This window comes from Antedon mediterranea, chromosome 6 (genome assembly GCF_964355755.1).
Source record: "Antedon mediterranea chromosome 6, ecAntMedi1.1, whole genome shotgun sequence".
NCBI lineage: Eukaryota > Metazoa > Echinodermata > Crinoidea > Comatulida > Antedonidae > Antedon > Antedon mediterranea.
In genome coordinates this window covers 7,954,786-7,969,300 of record NC_092675.1, presented here as the reverse complement: position 1 = coordinate 7,969,300, position 14,515 = coordinate 7,954,786, and the positions used below count along the sequence as shown (strand labels likewise).

The window sequence follows — 14,515 nt, the reverse complement described above, 5'->3', positions numbered from 1 at the left end:
AGACATGGGCTTTAGAGACTAATAATTAGGCCTAATAGTATTAATAGAAACTATAATTTTAACACGTAATTCTTTAGTAATACATTCTATTAAACAACACCATAAACTAAAGGCTGATTATTTTGACAATCCACACAACGCCGCTATTCTTTTATGAAATCGCACGCCGCAACCACAGCGGAGATCTGCCTATAATCGTATCGCAGTTGTAATCACGCTTGGGTGCACACGGAACAACAAACTTAACTGATGAATTACTCATGTTTATTTTGTGACGTTTCATGAGGGGTCCCCAACTTATGTACGAAAAAAAAAATCGCGAGCCGGTTGACCCAACCCCAAAGTCAATTTACACATAAAATACACATAATACAGTTAAAGCGAATCAAAATGAAGGTGAACTTTTCTAATGAAGGTTAATGGGCTTTCTAGGACTGCAGCATCTTTCCACTTTTATCATAACTACCCGTTATAGCAAAAATGTTGTGTAAACATAATAGAATAGGATGCTTTTTTCTCTAGCAGAAACTATCGCGTTCGAGACACGGTTTTTTGCACTCTCTGGCAACACGATGTAAAAGGTGTTTGTTAGACTGAACATATATACAGGAATGTAGTTTAGTGCAAGTTAATTACCTTACCCAGTATAATTATGAACTTACGGCTTTCTTGTGTAATTTAAACGTTATTGCATACAGTGTACACAAAACGTGTTCATTATTGGTTATATATACACAATGACGTCAGTTATTGCCTTTAACCGAATTTCTGAAAAGGAGGATATCACACTAGTAAGTGTAAAAATGGCCATCAAAAAGATGGCCTTATTTAGCTAATTACAATCCAGGCTCAAATACCGTTGACCTTGATATTTTTTAAACTAAGAAATAGGTCACCAATATAATATTATCTATTATTACCAAAGTTATTATTACCATTTGCTTATAATCCTTACTTAAATACACAGACAAAAAACAATAATAATGTCACCTTCCAGATGTATCTTATGTGCATATAGCTCACGTCACTTGTACATATCTAATGTTTATGTTCATACCATATTTATTGTATTTTGGGGTTGGTGGCCCGTATATACTGAATAAAATCTAGCATGGGAGAGAACTGAAGATTTTTTTTGTTTTAATAGTTCTGTGAGTTTTTACGGGTATATCAATGAAAATGATAGTAAAAACATTCTCCATTGGCCATCCTTCGCCTAAAATAAAAGAAAGTATAAAGTGAAACAATGGATCAGTTTCCCCACCCCACTTTTATATCAGTCCCTAAAACAGTTGAAGTTTAAACATCATGAAGTCCCTAAAACAATTGAAGTTTAAACGTCATGAAGTCCCTAAAACAGTTGAAGTTTAAACGTCATGAATTTCCTAAAACAGTTGAAGTTTAAACGTCATGAAGTTTCTAAAACAGTTGAAGTTTAAACGTCATGAAGTCTCTAAAACAGTTGAAGTTTAAACGTCATGAAGTCTCTAAAACAGTTGAAGTTTAAACGTCATGAAGTCCCTAAAACAGTTGAAGTTTAAACGTCATGAAGTCTCTAAAGGAGTTCAATTGTTATACTTGCCACCTGGGTCATTACCGATTGCTTTTTTTGACATCAAGTGACAAAACTTTTCTCTCTCTGATGATAAAATACAAACGCAAAAAAATTTAATACATTTGTTTTGCTCCTTGGTTTATGAATCAATGATGTATATTGAAAACCTAGAAAACGTGACTATTTATATTTGGCCAACAGTCATAAAACAGTTATAAATTTATATATAACTATGTTAGGCGTTATAAAAAACCGTGTCATGTTTCTGTTTTAACCAATGAGAGAAGAGACAACACGTTTACATTTTGTTCAGAATGTATATAAGGGACAGACCACCAGTCTAATGTATCACAACTTACACTTGTAAACTTAAATTCTTGTTTCAAGGACAGACTGACAAACCTACAAACCTTCTAAGATGTCGAGAACTTTCGTGTTCATTCTCTTCGCTTTGGTTGCGCTTAGCCTTATCCAAACGGTGAGTATTTTTAGTTAAACTTAGTTTCTGCTAGGACTGTAAGAGGACCGCAATTAATTTGACCAATCACGACGTGATGCGTCATCCGATATGTCATTTGTGATTGGGCAACTCACTTGTATTGTGCCTACCCCGTTGTGTTGCGTCCGATAATAGTTGTTTCTATATTATAATAATATAGACGGCTTTAGGAAAAAGCCAACCACCGTATACTGCACTTACAGATACTTAAGCTGACAGTCAGTTAGAAAACGTGTCTAGGTGTATTCAATTTAATACATTTTATCTCTGTCAGTAGGTTCGAATCAGACAGAGTAGACCTACCATACCTTTACATGTTTCTAGCAGACTATCGATAGTCACTGTTAGTATCTCATGACACTTTATAATAATATAAATATTTTAAATAATAAGGTATTTTTATATAACTTTTCAAGTAAAAGACCTCACGATATCTTATATACACGTGCTCCTGCTTAAGACCTAAAGTGACTTTGTTTTAGGAAATTTCCACAAGTAGGTAGAAACATCATGTTTATTTGATTTGATTAATATTTAATTTGTTTTTGTTCACAGGCATTTGGTGCTGCTGTTGGTAAGTTCTACAAAGATAACTAAATTACTTAAAGGGTAGCTCTGGGTATACAGTGGAACTGTAATACGTAGCCATAACCATTCACTCGCTCCATGGTTCTGGTGGTAGAACGAGTCTTCTCGGATATTGACTATAAACCGTAGGTCCAGTGTACACATCTAGCTCGTGTGCATTTTAAAGAACCTAGTACACCTTTCAAGACGAGTAGGGGGTTACCCCGGTGTATTAGTACATCACAGCCACTGATTATAACTGGGCCCTCTGGGAGACCAGTCTTTGACTGAAGAGGTCGCCCAGTATAAATAAAATATTTCAATTCAATTCAATAACATGTTTAGTGTCTATCGGCCTTTGCAACAACATTGATAATAACCTTGCTTTGTCGTCGTCGGCAAACAGAACGAACATTGTGAAATAAGTCTCTTTTTAAAAAGTGATGCTACGGGATATATTTTCCGTGCCCGAGGACATACCGTAATATATATACCTGAAATTACCTTATTATATTAATAGTCGATTTTGAACTAATATTTGAATAGTATGTTCTAATGTTATACCTGTATTATTATTTTTTTTTAAAATAAAGTATACCTATTAAAATAATACTGTTGGTAGAAGTATGATCGCGCCTCTTGATTGCACTCTACCCTGTTGCATGGTATGATCATTGTAGGTCATTAATATTCTAATCAAAATTATGGTAATGGGAGTTGAAATAAGGGTTTTGGTATTTCGCATTGCTAATCTATTTGTAGGCCACACGGTTCAAAGAAGAAGTACACTATCTATATTTTAGCTTATTACACGACGAAGTTCACTATTTAACCCTCCTATGAGATCAGACACAACAATCTTCTAGAGAGAATGTTGGCCATTTGAAACACACTAATCATTTTTAATTCTGTAGTGCTATGCCGGTCAATGATATTCTGCAAAAAACAACAACACTCATCCAAAAATTCATTCGTATTTTTATTTACACATCTCTGTCTTGTTGCAATAGCATGAAGAATACCAGACTCCTTAACCCATATTCATAATGAACACTGGGCAGAAATTCTTCTTTCTATTTATGTCCGTTTATGCATAATTATATTATATATTATTATATATATACGCCATTCACATTTTGATTAATCAAGCGTCATCAATCAATCAATCATGTTGAACTTACCCTTCATTTAAAAACATACAAATAATTAGTATACATTGATATAATTTATTATAGATTCCTCATGCTCCGACACACCAGGGGTAGACTGTTCAGCCATTGCTGGAAAGTGCGACCAGGAGGCGTATGCTAACAAGATCTATGACTGCTGGAAGACTTGTAAATTCTGTTAAAGTGAGTTAGAATTCGTGTTACGTTACAATATTTATTCAGTTATGTGTTAGTAGCGGTTATCGGTACTATATCTCTAATTTGTCTAATATCATGAAAGATTCTGTGACAGGGTCTCATGTATCAGATGTGACGCCGTAACATAGGCCTATGCAGAAACAAAGTTTATTTAATGCTTTACATAGATTTTTATTTGAACACTATCATTTGTACAATAAAGAGGAATAAAGAGCTGAGACATTCCATTTATAAAAGTAATGGCCACACTCGTAGTACTATATACAAAATGGTCAACCACAGCTGTTATTATCGATTATCCCTCTTACAAAATACTGTATACATTGCTGATATTATTTTCTTCTTGTCTTGTTCTTTCAGATGGAGGTCCGTGACATATCAATCTGTAACGTCATGATTCGCCAGTAAATATTCTACAAAGTATACATAGCACTTTAAATAACATATTCAATAGTCTATTTATTATCTTTAATCCATGATGATAAATTCTGAGCAAAGAACAAGTTCGATAAGCTGAAGAAGAAGTTTTATGACGAATAATTTAACTAAATGCTTATATTAAATCACGTGTGCTTCTCGCTGTACACCAATCAAATATCAGTTTTAACTTAGTTTCCAATGTACTTTACTTAGGCGTAGGTATGAATAAAGTTACAGAAAAAATGAAACTGTTGTTTGTCAGATTGTATTGTATCTTTGATGATTTTTCGATTAAAAATGTGCACTGTCTTGGATTGTAAAACACAATCAATGTTTTAAATGATTATGTGACGTTTAATTTTGATGAAAATAAAGACAATTTGGTTTTTAAAATTTATTTCGGATTTAAGAAGAGACAGTACATATTTTAAATTGAATAGAAAACGCCATTTCAGATCCAGTTAGTATTGCTTGTGCTGATAATGACCATGATGCATAGCAATACACTTACAAATTACGAATATTGTAATTATGATGCTTCTGTTGTTGATGATTGTTAAAGGAAAATCGAAACCCGGAAGTTGTAAACGTATTTATTGACACATGACTGTTACACGAATATAGTATACAAATACAAGGTGAAAGTTGAAAATATGACATGACTCATCTTTCCCCAAATTAAATAATCTATTACACGAATATAAACATTCACTATTTGTTTAATAACACATCTACTGTGAATAACCAACCGCTAGTCTAGCCTAGGCTAGCGATACGAAACATCGTTCCAGACTGAATTTCAATTAATACTGGTAAAATATTTTGGCACACATGGCGTTTCATACGTATAATATTTGCGCTTTTTCCAAAGATCGAAACGTCGACTGGTGGACTCTAACATAATATAAGAAAAGACAATAATACAGAATTGCAACAAGTCTAAACATCCCTATACAACTGAAACCAGGCGCTTTTTCCAAAGATCGAAACGTCGACTGGTGGACTATAACATAAGAAAAGACAATAATACAGAATTGCAACAAGTCTAAACATCCCTATACAACTGAAACCAGGCAAGCGTATTTTTTCGAATAAATGTCCCGCTTTGAATAATCAAACAATTTCTTTGATAAATATTGCAAATTGCAAGGAATACGTGTGTAAAGCATGGAATAGAAGATCTCTCCTTAAAAATATATGAATATTTATTCTACATTGCTGTGTATTCTACATTGCTGTATTGTTTGTATATCTCATTTATAACTTTTTGATATTAATTAATATCTTTTTATTATTTTTATATATAATTATGTATGTGTGTATATGTATGTGTATATATTGTTTGTCTGTACTATTAGTCCGGTGGCAGGAGGGAGGGATATCACCACCCGAAAGGGGACAAATTGCCATCCAACTTTTCTAGACCAGAATTTTCCGTAGATTACGAATATGGTAATAAGGTAATCGATCAGGATAGGAAGCGTTTTCGAGATATAAGGGGTCAAAGTTCACAATTGACCAATATAAAAACATGCTATATCTCTGGAAATTCTGGACGTAGTGAGATAATTTTGGTGTCAAATTGTTCACAATGTATATGTTTATATTAGCTCTAACAGAACTTTCTTTGTAAAATTGACCGGAAACCCCATTGTTAGCAATTTTGAACTTTGACCTCTTTTTGCTATATCTAAGTAACGGTTGGTCGGAGAGAATAAAAAATAGGAGCAAATTGTTCCCAAGATATAAATTTATATTCAGTGTAACAGATGATATTGCTTGAAAATGACCGGAAGTGTGGTTATTAACCTTTGACATAATTGAATAAGGTTATAAAAACATAAATTAATAAATATTTGTCGTAAGGAGCCAATTTTGGTGTCAAATTGTTCAATTTTAACCTTTGACCTGTTTTTCTTATCTAAATAACGACATGGCATAGAGATTTCGAACGGCAAATTGTTTATAATAGATATTTTTATTCAATCTAATAGATTATACTGTTTGAAAAATACAAGTGTGATTATTGCTTTGAAATTCTGTACATAAGAGCCTATCAGGGCGGATTTAATTCAAAGAGGTGTGGAAGGGGAATAATACTATTACTATACAGTACAATGTCTTTCAGAAATATTTGAGCAATTTCCATCAGGTATCCATGTATCTCCAAAAAACAGAATGTACGGCTCATAGAGAATTCAGAAGTTACCCTTGGTTCATTTTGGCAAATCCATATGGGTTCCTTTTAAAAGGATTGAGGGTGCACAGACAGGATTTTTCCATGGCTTAATATTGGAACCTACAGTTTTAGTTACCCGATATATTTCTAACACAGTAACTTATGTAGCCAAATGCATTGATCCGATACAGGGGCCAAATGTAGAACTGAACATACAGTAGAGAACCACAGAAGGGTCTAAATAGATGACCTGCTGTTGTTTCATTTTAGCCAAAATCCAAATTGGTTCCTTAAGGATCGAGAGTGCACAGGCAGCATTATTCCATGTGCCTGTCTATATAAACCCACATTGTCACCCCTTATATTTCCATTATGAGGCTTAATGTCCATGGATGACCGGCCCTTTGGGTTAATTTGTGCAAATCCATAAGTGTTCCTTAAGGATCGAGGGTGCAAGGCAGCTTTATTCCATGGGCCCCGCCTGTCTATTATGAACCCACAGTGTCACCTCTTATATGTCCATTACGGGGCTTAATGTCCATCCATGGAGGACCGGCCTTTGGGGGTTAATTTGGGCAAATCCATAAGTGTTCCTTAAGGATCGAGAGTGCACAGGCAGTTTTATTCCATGGTTCTGCCTGTCTATATAAACCCACAGTGTCACCCATTATATTTCCATTATGCGGCTTAATGTCCATGGAGGACCGGCCCTTGGATTAATTTGGGCAAATCCATAAATTTTCCTTAAGGATCGAGAGTTCACAGGCAGCTTTATTCCATGGGCCGCGCCTGTCTATATGAACTCACAGTGTCACCCCTTATATTTCCATTATGGGGTTTAATGTCCATCCATGGAGAACGACCGGCCCTTGGGTTAATTTGGGCAAATCCATAAAATGTTCCTTATGGATGATCGAAGGTGCACAGGGATATTTATTATATCTCTATGAACCCACATTTTCACCCCACATACATTATTTCCAATATAGGGTATCTTGTAGCCCCACATAGAGAACCCCGAAAGTTTCATGAAGGATCAGCCCTTGGGTTCATTTGGGCAAATCCATAAATGTTATTTAAAGATTGAGGGTTCACATTTAGTCTTATTCCATAGTTCATCTATGAACTATTTACCCCATATTAATTTCTAATACAGGGCCTTATGTAGCACACCATGCACATAGAGATCCCAAAAGGGTCCTTAAAGGGTTCATTTGGGCAAATCCATATGGATTATTTTAGAATCCTTTGTGTACAGGAAACTCTTTCCTGTATGGGCCAAACTATCTGTGTCTATATAAAAATTGTGGTCTGTCTGTGGATTGAGTTTGGCCACCTGGATCTGCCTATGCTCTATCCTGTACGAATTGGTATTCTCTGGTTCTGATGAATAGTAGTTTATTTTCCAAAAACGAATATTGTAGCCCTAATAAATGCAACTGTATAGTGGCAAATCATTGAAGGTCAGCGCAACATTTTAACATCATAACATTTTAATCGTCATAATATTAATTTTATTATTTATTTTACAGTATTATATTAATACATTTAAAAAAATTCGCTCTAGAAAAAATATAAAAATACCATAACTACACTGATCAAATAACGTGATTACATTTATGAACATCGATCTCATAGTTTGAATAACTTTGCATTATTTAGTATATCATTTGTTCAAATGTTGACCTTTGACCTATGTCAACTTGTGTAATGATAAATGTGCTCTTTTGATTGTGTATGATTGATAGATGAATGATAAAACATAACATTTTGTCTTAAATATTAGTTTTTATTTGGTTTTAAATGCAAAATGTGTGATTGGTCAATATTAACATTTGACCTTGAATTGCAAAGTATTTGTTTTATAAGGCGACTGAATAACACCATACAATACCTATAACCATACAAATGTATTAAAAGACCAAATTTAACTTTAATAAATTGGTTATAATACATATGTATATAATACATTCTTCTAATTGGTCAATTTTGAACTTTGACCCCTTATCTCTTCCTATTCGCTTCCTATCCTGATCGAAATCTGATTTGATTAAATACAGTATTATAATTATATTAATCAAAATTATAATGAAATAACATAACTTTACTAATCAAATAATTTGATTACTTGTAAAACCATCAATATCATAGTTTGGACAACTTTGCATTTATTTGTTAAATAATACGCGTATTAAAATGTTGACCTTTGACCTTATGTCAACTGATGAAATTGACCTTATGTCAACTGATGAAATGATGTATTCGCTCTTTTACATTAAGTATGATTGATTAACAGGATAAGAAAACATCCAATTTTTATTAAATATTAGTTTTTATTTGGTTTTATAGGTACGTTCTATGATTGATCAATATTGACATTTGACCCTTAATCACAAAGGCTTTTTTTTTATAAGGTGATTGAATAGACACTTATAATCATAAAAATGTAATAAAAGACCAAATTGTGCTTCAATAAATTTGTTATAATACATTATACATAATACATTGTTGTAATTGGTCAATGTTGAAATTTGACCCCTTATATCTCAAAAACGCTTCCTATCCTGATCGATTACCTTCCATATTCCTAAAATTACCTAAAATTCTAGTCTAGAAAAGTTGGATGGCAATTTGTCCCCTTTTGGGTGGTGATTCCCCCCTCCTGCCACCGGACTATATAATCTGTTAGATTTAGTTGTAATTTGTGTTATGTTGGTATATAATAGTCTTTTATTTTTTAGTAGCAATGGACATTCCCATTTTTGTATTTCTCTTTTTTTATTGTTATATATTGTTTCTTTGGACGCATCGTTGAAGTGTGCCAATGAATTATTTTTACTATTATTGTTATTATTATTACACATTTTTATTTGTAGTAGGCCTACAATGCATTGACTTCCATGATCTACAATTTACTAAGCATTTTGATAAAATTGTCACTGCATTTTATCACTTCTTAAAATTATAGAAGCAGCCTCTTGGTCATAGCATATTCTTAAAAGTAATTACATAACATGTCCCTTTCTCTGGCATTAGACAGAAACAATAACATTCATTAAAGAACTAATATGTGGCCAAGAAAATAAAAAATACAAACACATTTTACACGATTGAGTTACAATGTTGTGAATGGGGAGGTATCAGAGTATTCCTAAAATATCCTCTTTTATATATTCTTTGTTTATTCACAAAGTATAAGCCTAAACGTTGCTAAGTCGATTCGGTAATACGATTGCTATTTCGTACATTTGGAATCCGTTTAAATACTGACGTATAAGTTTAAAAGTTTACATAAAGAAATGTGCTAAAACCGTTTACATCTAGAATGATAATGTAGCCGCAATCACAATTTATACAAATAATTTAAATACACAAATATTAAAATTAATCTAAAAAATGTTTCAACTTCAATTTTAAATTCAAAATAACATTTATTAACTTCTTTTTAAGATTTAAACAATAATGGAATAAATAAGAAATAACATTTCATAAAATAAGACAAATAATAATAAATCTTGGGGTGGGGGAAGAAGGCAGGATCCCAGAAAAATACAGGATCTTGGGTCGGGTCTGCCCCGGACACAAAACGAAGGGACACAGACAAGCGGAGAACGGGACAGGACAAATCAGCATAAAATAACCAGGATATTAAACACTACGAATTCCGACCGAGTAACCAACAAACAAGGCCATACATGGCTGCAGTATCGTGCCCAAGTCAGTGTTTACCGACCAACCGACCGACCAACTGATCGACATAGTGAGCTGTAGAGTCGCGTTGCACGCGACTAAAAAGAAGGGATGGGAATTAATGCAAAAATGAATTAATTAGCAATTAACCGCCGCATAGATACGTAACATAACATAACATAATGGGCTTATGTGTTTTATCGATAAAATGCACAATACAAACATACGAACGGTCTTAAAAATGCATACCTTTAGTTATAACCAAATCATATTAAATACATTAGAAAAATGTAATGTGTGTATTGTATTAACTCTTCATTTTATTAATGTGTTGGTAAAAAACACATACAGGGTATACAGACTATAAGCAGGTCATAAGCTATAGGATGTGACGCAAATGTAGTTATTGCAAAACGCATTTATTGAGATGCCTTATAAGGGCACGAGCATTAAAATGTGTGAAGTTAAAAATAAAAAGGCGAACATTACATAACCTTGATAGTTTACTGATATCTATAGCCAATGAGAAGTAAAAAATGTGTTTTATTACTTTACATTTGCTTTATAAGTAGTGAGGTTTTAACCTGCCAGAATTAACAACTTAACTTGTCATCATCAATATCACATACTTGTTCCTGAGACAACACCACTTACAAGATGTCGAAGACTTTAGTATTTATTCTCATCGGAATGATGGCTCTCAGCCTGATCCAAATGGTGAGTTTTCTAAATAGTTTGATACCTACAAATACACGATGTTTTAGTTTAAAAAGGTAGCATTTAATCAGTAGATAACTTAATTGTCATGGCTGGTGATCAACTAAATTCACCATTTTATGGTCAAGCAATATGTAAATTAAAACTAATAATCCAGTGTGTTCTTATAATATAAACATACGTATACTGAAAATGTGATTACAGTAATCCTACCGGTTCGTTTCCAGGATAATAGCCTGGTGGAAAGTGACGCGCACGAGCTCTGTCTACACTATCAAACTGTATGTGACAACTATAATCTGTCCATATATGGATATGATGATGTCATATCACTACCATATTTCAGCATATCACTACCATATTTAGGCACATCACGCTTTTTGTTGGTCAATCTAGTTTGATAGTGTAGACAGAGCATTAGTCGATTTAACATTAGTGCATCAGGCTTTGTTTGACTAACACAATATTATATTAAAAATTTAGACCAGGATTGAAGCATACAAAACATTTCGTATATGGTGAATAAACACAGAAAAGGTTTACAGTACACCATGTGCTTAAAACAAGGAGAAAGAACTGTCAAACAGAAGACGGTTGTAGGATAACAACAGGGACGTCGAGACATTCTCAACCATGCTTTATTAGGCCTACTTATTGCAGATTAAAGACCCGCTAGATGAAACATCATGGAATTGTTTTACAAAAAACCAATACAGTTTTATTTGTTGTTACACAATAAATTTCGGGTTTTTTGTGTGTTGTAGTTAAATTGTCTGTTGCGTTTGAGAAAAAAAGAAGACATATTATTTTCATGCCATTATGCAGTGGCACTAAAATAAAATAGATTATTACCGCAATAACTTTTTTTTTTTTTTTTTTTCACAGTCGAGCTGTACCGACAACGAAATCACTGGTACGTAATTCTCTCTGTTTGCTAAACTAAAATAGAATTATTTATAATATATTGTCCCTCAAAACTAAGAGTACAGTACAGTTTCGTTCCTCCCACTGAGGCCAGTCGCATCCCAAGAGGCAGTCTTCTCTAGCATCCAAATATATGCTGGGTCCGACTGTTGAAGGGCTTCCTTGACTGGGTTAGCTTCTTAGCTTGACTAGGATCGCACTGAAGGAGATTGCTTAATTTGATCCATGGGTCACGATAGTATGGTTTTCGGGCTTGTGCAAAGAGCATTCGTTTTGTTAATGAGTTATTTGGTTCTCGTCAGATATGGGCTATGTACTTCAGGTAGTGAACATTTATAGTCTTTTAGTAGAGTTGCACCGACGATATTTTCAACATCTTTATTTGAGAACAGGAGACTGAAAATTCCATCTTCCGTAAATTAGATTACGTTTATTAATAACAAGCTGTCGTTGACTATATTGACTTTATTGTTCACAGAGCTAGGGGTATCGAATCTAAAGCTTTCTACAATATAGGAATCAAGGACTGGAATGCTCTTCCCAATGATCTAAAATCTATCAATAATCAATCTAATTTTAAGAAATTAAGAAAGTATCTCATCGCTGATATTCCTATCTGATTCTATATATTGCGGTTTTATGATATTGTTGCTCTTCACTTTATATATTTTTTTTTATTGTACTTTTTTTATATTATCTTTTCAACGTTTTATATGTGATTTTTTATTATGTTTTTCACATTTCCATATGCTCCTCTTATGATCCTTGTTCTCTTTCACATCTCCGATTTCGCTTGCAATGGACCCCATTGGAAATAAATTGACATGTCGATATTATGGGTCGTCATTGCATCCATTCACTTTGATTTCTTCAATTTTAATATTCCAATTATTTTTTTTTTCTTTGTTATTTATTTTTAATGTATTGTTGAATGAATGCTAAATGAAAAATGTATATAGGGAAATATATGTAGTCCCTAAAATCGTTGTTTAATATAATAGATGATACATTATCTTCTCCTCTTCGTCTTCCTCATAATGTGTTATGAACTAAATGGCTTAGGGGTTAAGGCAGGGGCGCCGTTTACCGTGCCTAAAGAGTCAACAAAATCGGCAAGGGTTCGATGCCGACTCGTTCCTAATTCTGGTGGTGGAACAAGTCTTCTCGGATAAGGACTATAAACTGTAGGTCCAGTGTACACAGTTACAACCTGTGTGCAATTTAAAGAACCCAGTTCATCATTCGAGACGAGTAGGTGAACTGGTTTACAAAATAGCCCCTGTATCAGGGGTATTAATACTATCTGATAGCACAGTGATTGATTTAATATTTACTAATCCTTGTCCACATGTGCCTACAGATATAAAATAAAAATAAGTAATAGGCCGTCTCTATATAAAGTAGAGGATTCCAAATCATTACCGTTTAGACATTATTTTCATTGTATATTTTACATAGAGTTTGAATGCGCCGACACACCTGGCACAGACTGTGCATCCATAGCTGGAAACTGTGATTCGGAAGACGTAGACCCAGATATGGTATACAACTGCTTTAAAACGTGCAAATTCTGTTAGCGAGTAAGTATTCATATTTTATGCCTATTGTATAGCAATACAGTTGATTAGAATTATTGTGACGTATAAAGTGATAATATCGGACCGCATTGATGGTAAACGAACTATCTTCATATTCCTTATAACGAATGATGGACACCGTACACGCATTTGCAATGTCGTCTCAAAGCGCAGTGAACTACGGTAGATTAAATAAAATGACTAATCTCTCCTAATCCCTAAAGATTGGTTCTCACTTGGACTCAACGCAGGGACGTACTGTAAGCGCAATTCAAGTGAATTGACCAATTGCAAGCGATGGATCTTACGAGCTGTCGCCTGTGATTGGTCGACTTGTATCGTATGTGGGAACAAAGCTGAAGGGTCCGGCCATTCGTGTTGAGCTAGCTGCCATCAATGACGCTCACTTTCCTGTTCGCTCATAGGCTTATAGTCAGGGGAAAATGGCAAAAGGCTGCCTACTTTCTAGGAGTTTATCCGATACTCTATATTGTGTTGACAACTAACATGACCACAGTGCTGATTTTGCCATTATTTTCCCCCCTAACTGTAGATATAATATATGCCTTGTAAACTTGTATTTCAACATTATTTCCTTTCTTCTTTCAGATTGGTAAGAACCAAGCTTTCACAAGAGTCACTGTTTAAACAATACAATAGTCCGTGGCAACCAATCTATTTTAATTCACTGTAGTTGTTATAAAACTTGAGATTATTTAAGTTAGTTTATTTTGCCTTTTTGATGCCAACATCTTTAACAATTAATTATTTCTAAAATCGTATACATCAATACAGAAATAAAAACATTATGGTCTACGATCACCTGATTGCATTGACCAATCAGATTATTTTGTTATTTACATTAGTTTCATTTATCAGTTAGATTATTGTATCACGTTATTGACTTCTTATAAACTTTATTTAATTATTTCGAAGTTTCGTTCAGAAAATCGTAATAAATATCAAATTGAACCAAATATAGTTGTCTGTTCTTATTGTTGGATTTAATATGGGGATTCT

The 14,515-nt window shown here is 33.7% G+C and overlaps 2 long non-coding RNA genes across 2 annotated transcripts; both read left to right on the top strand.

The window, feature by feature from the left end:
* Nucleotides 1-1,893: 1,893 nt before the first annotated feature.
* LOC140051410 (uncharacterized) lies at nt 1,894-4,656 on the top strand. The gene is made up of 4 exons (XR_011845517.1): nt 1,894-2,033; nt 2,610-2,628; nt 3,857-3,973; nt 4,349-4,656. It is a non-coding gene; the product is annotated as an uncharacterized lncRNA (long non-coding RNA).
* A 6,182-nt stretch (nt 4,657-10,838) lies between these two features.
* Nucleotides 10,839-14,472, top strand: LOC140052225 (uncharacterized). Its single transcript, XR_011845595.1, has 4 exons — nt 10,839-10,994; nt 11,880-11,907; nt 13,377-13,498; nt 14,105-14,472. It is a non-coding gene; the product is annotated as an uncharacterized lncRNA (long non-coding RNA).
* Nucleotides 14,473-14,515: the final 43 nt, after the last annotated feature.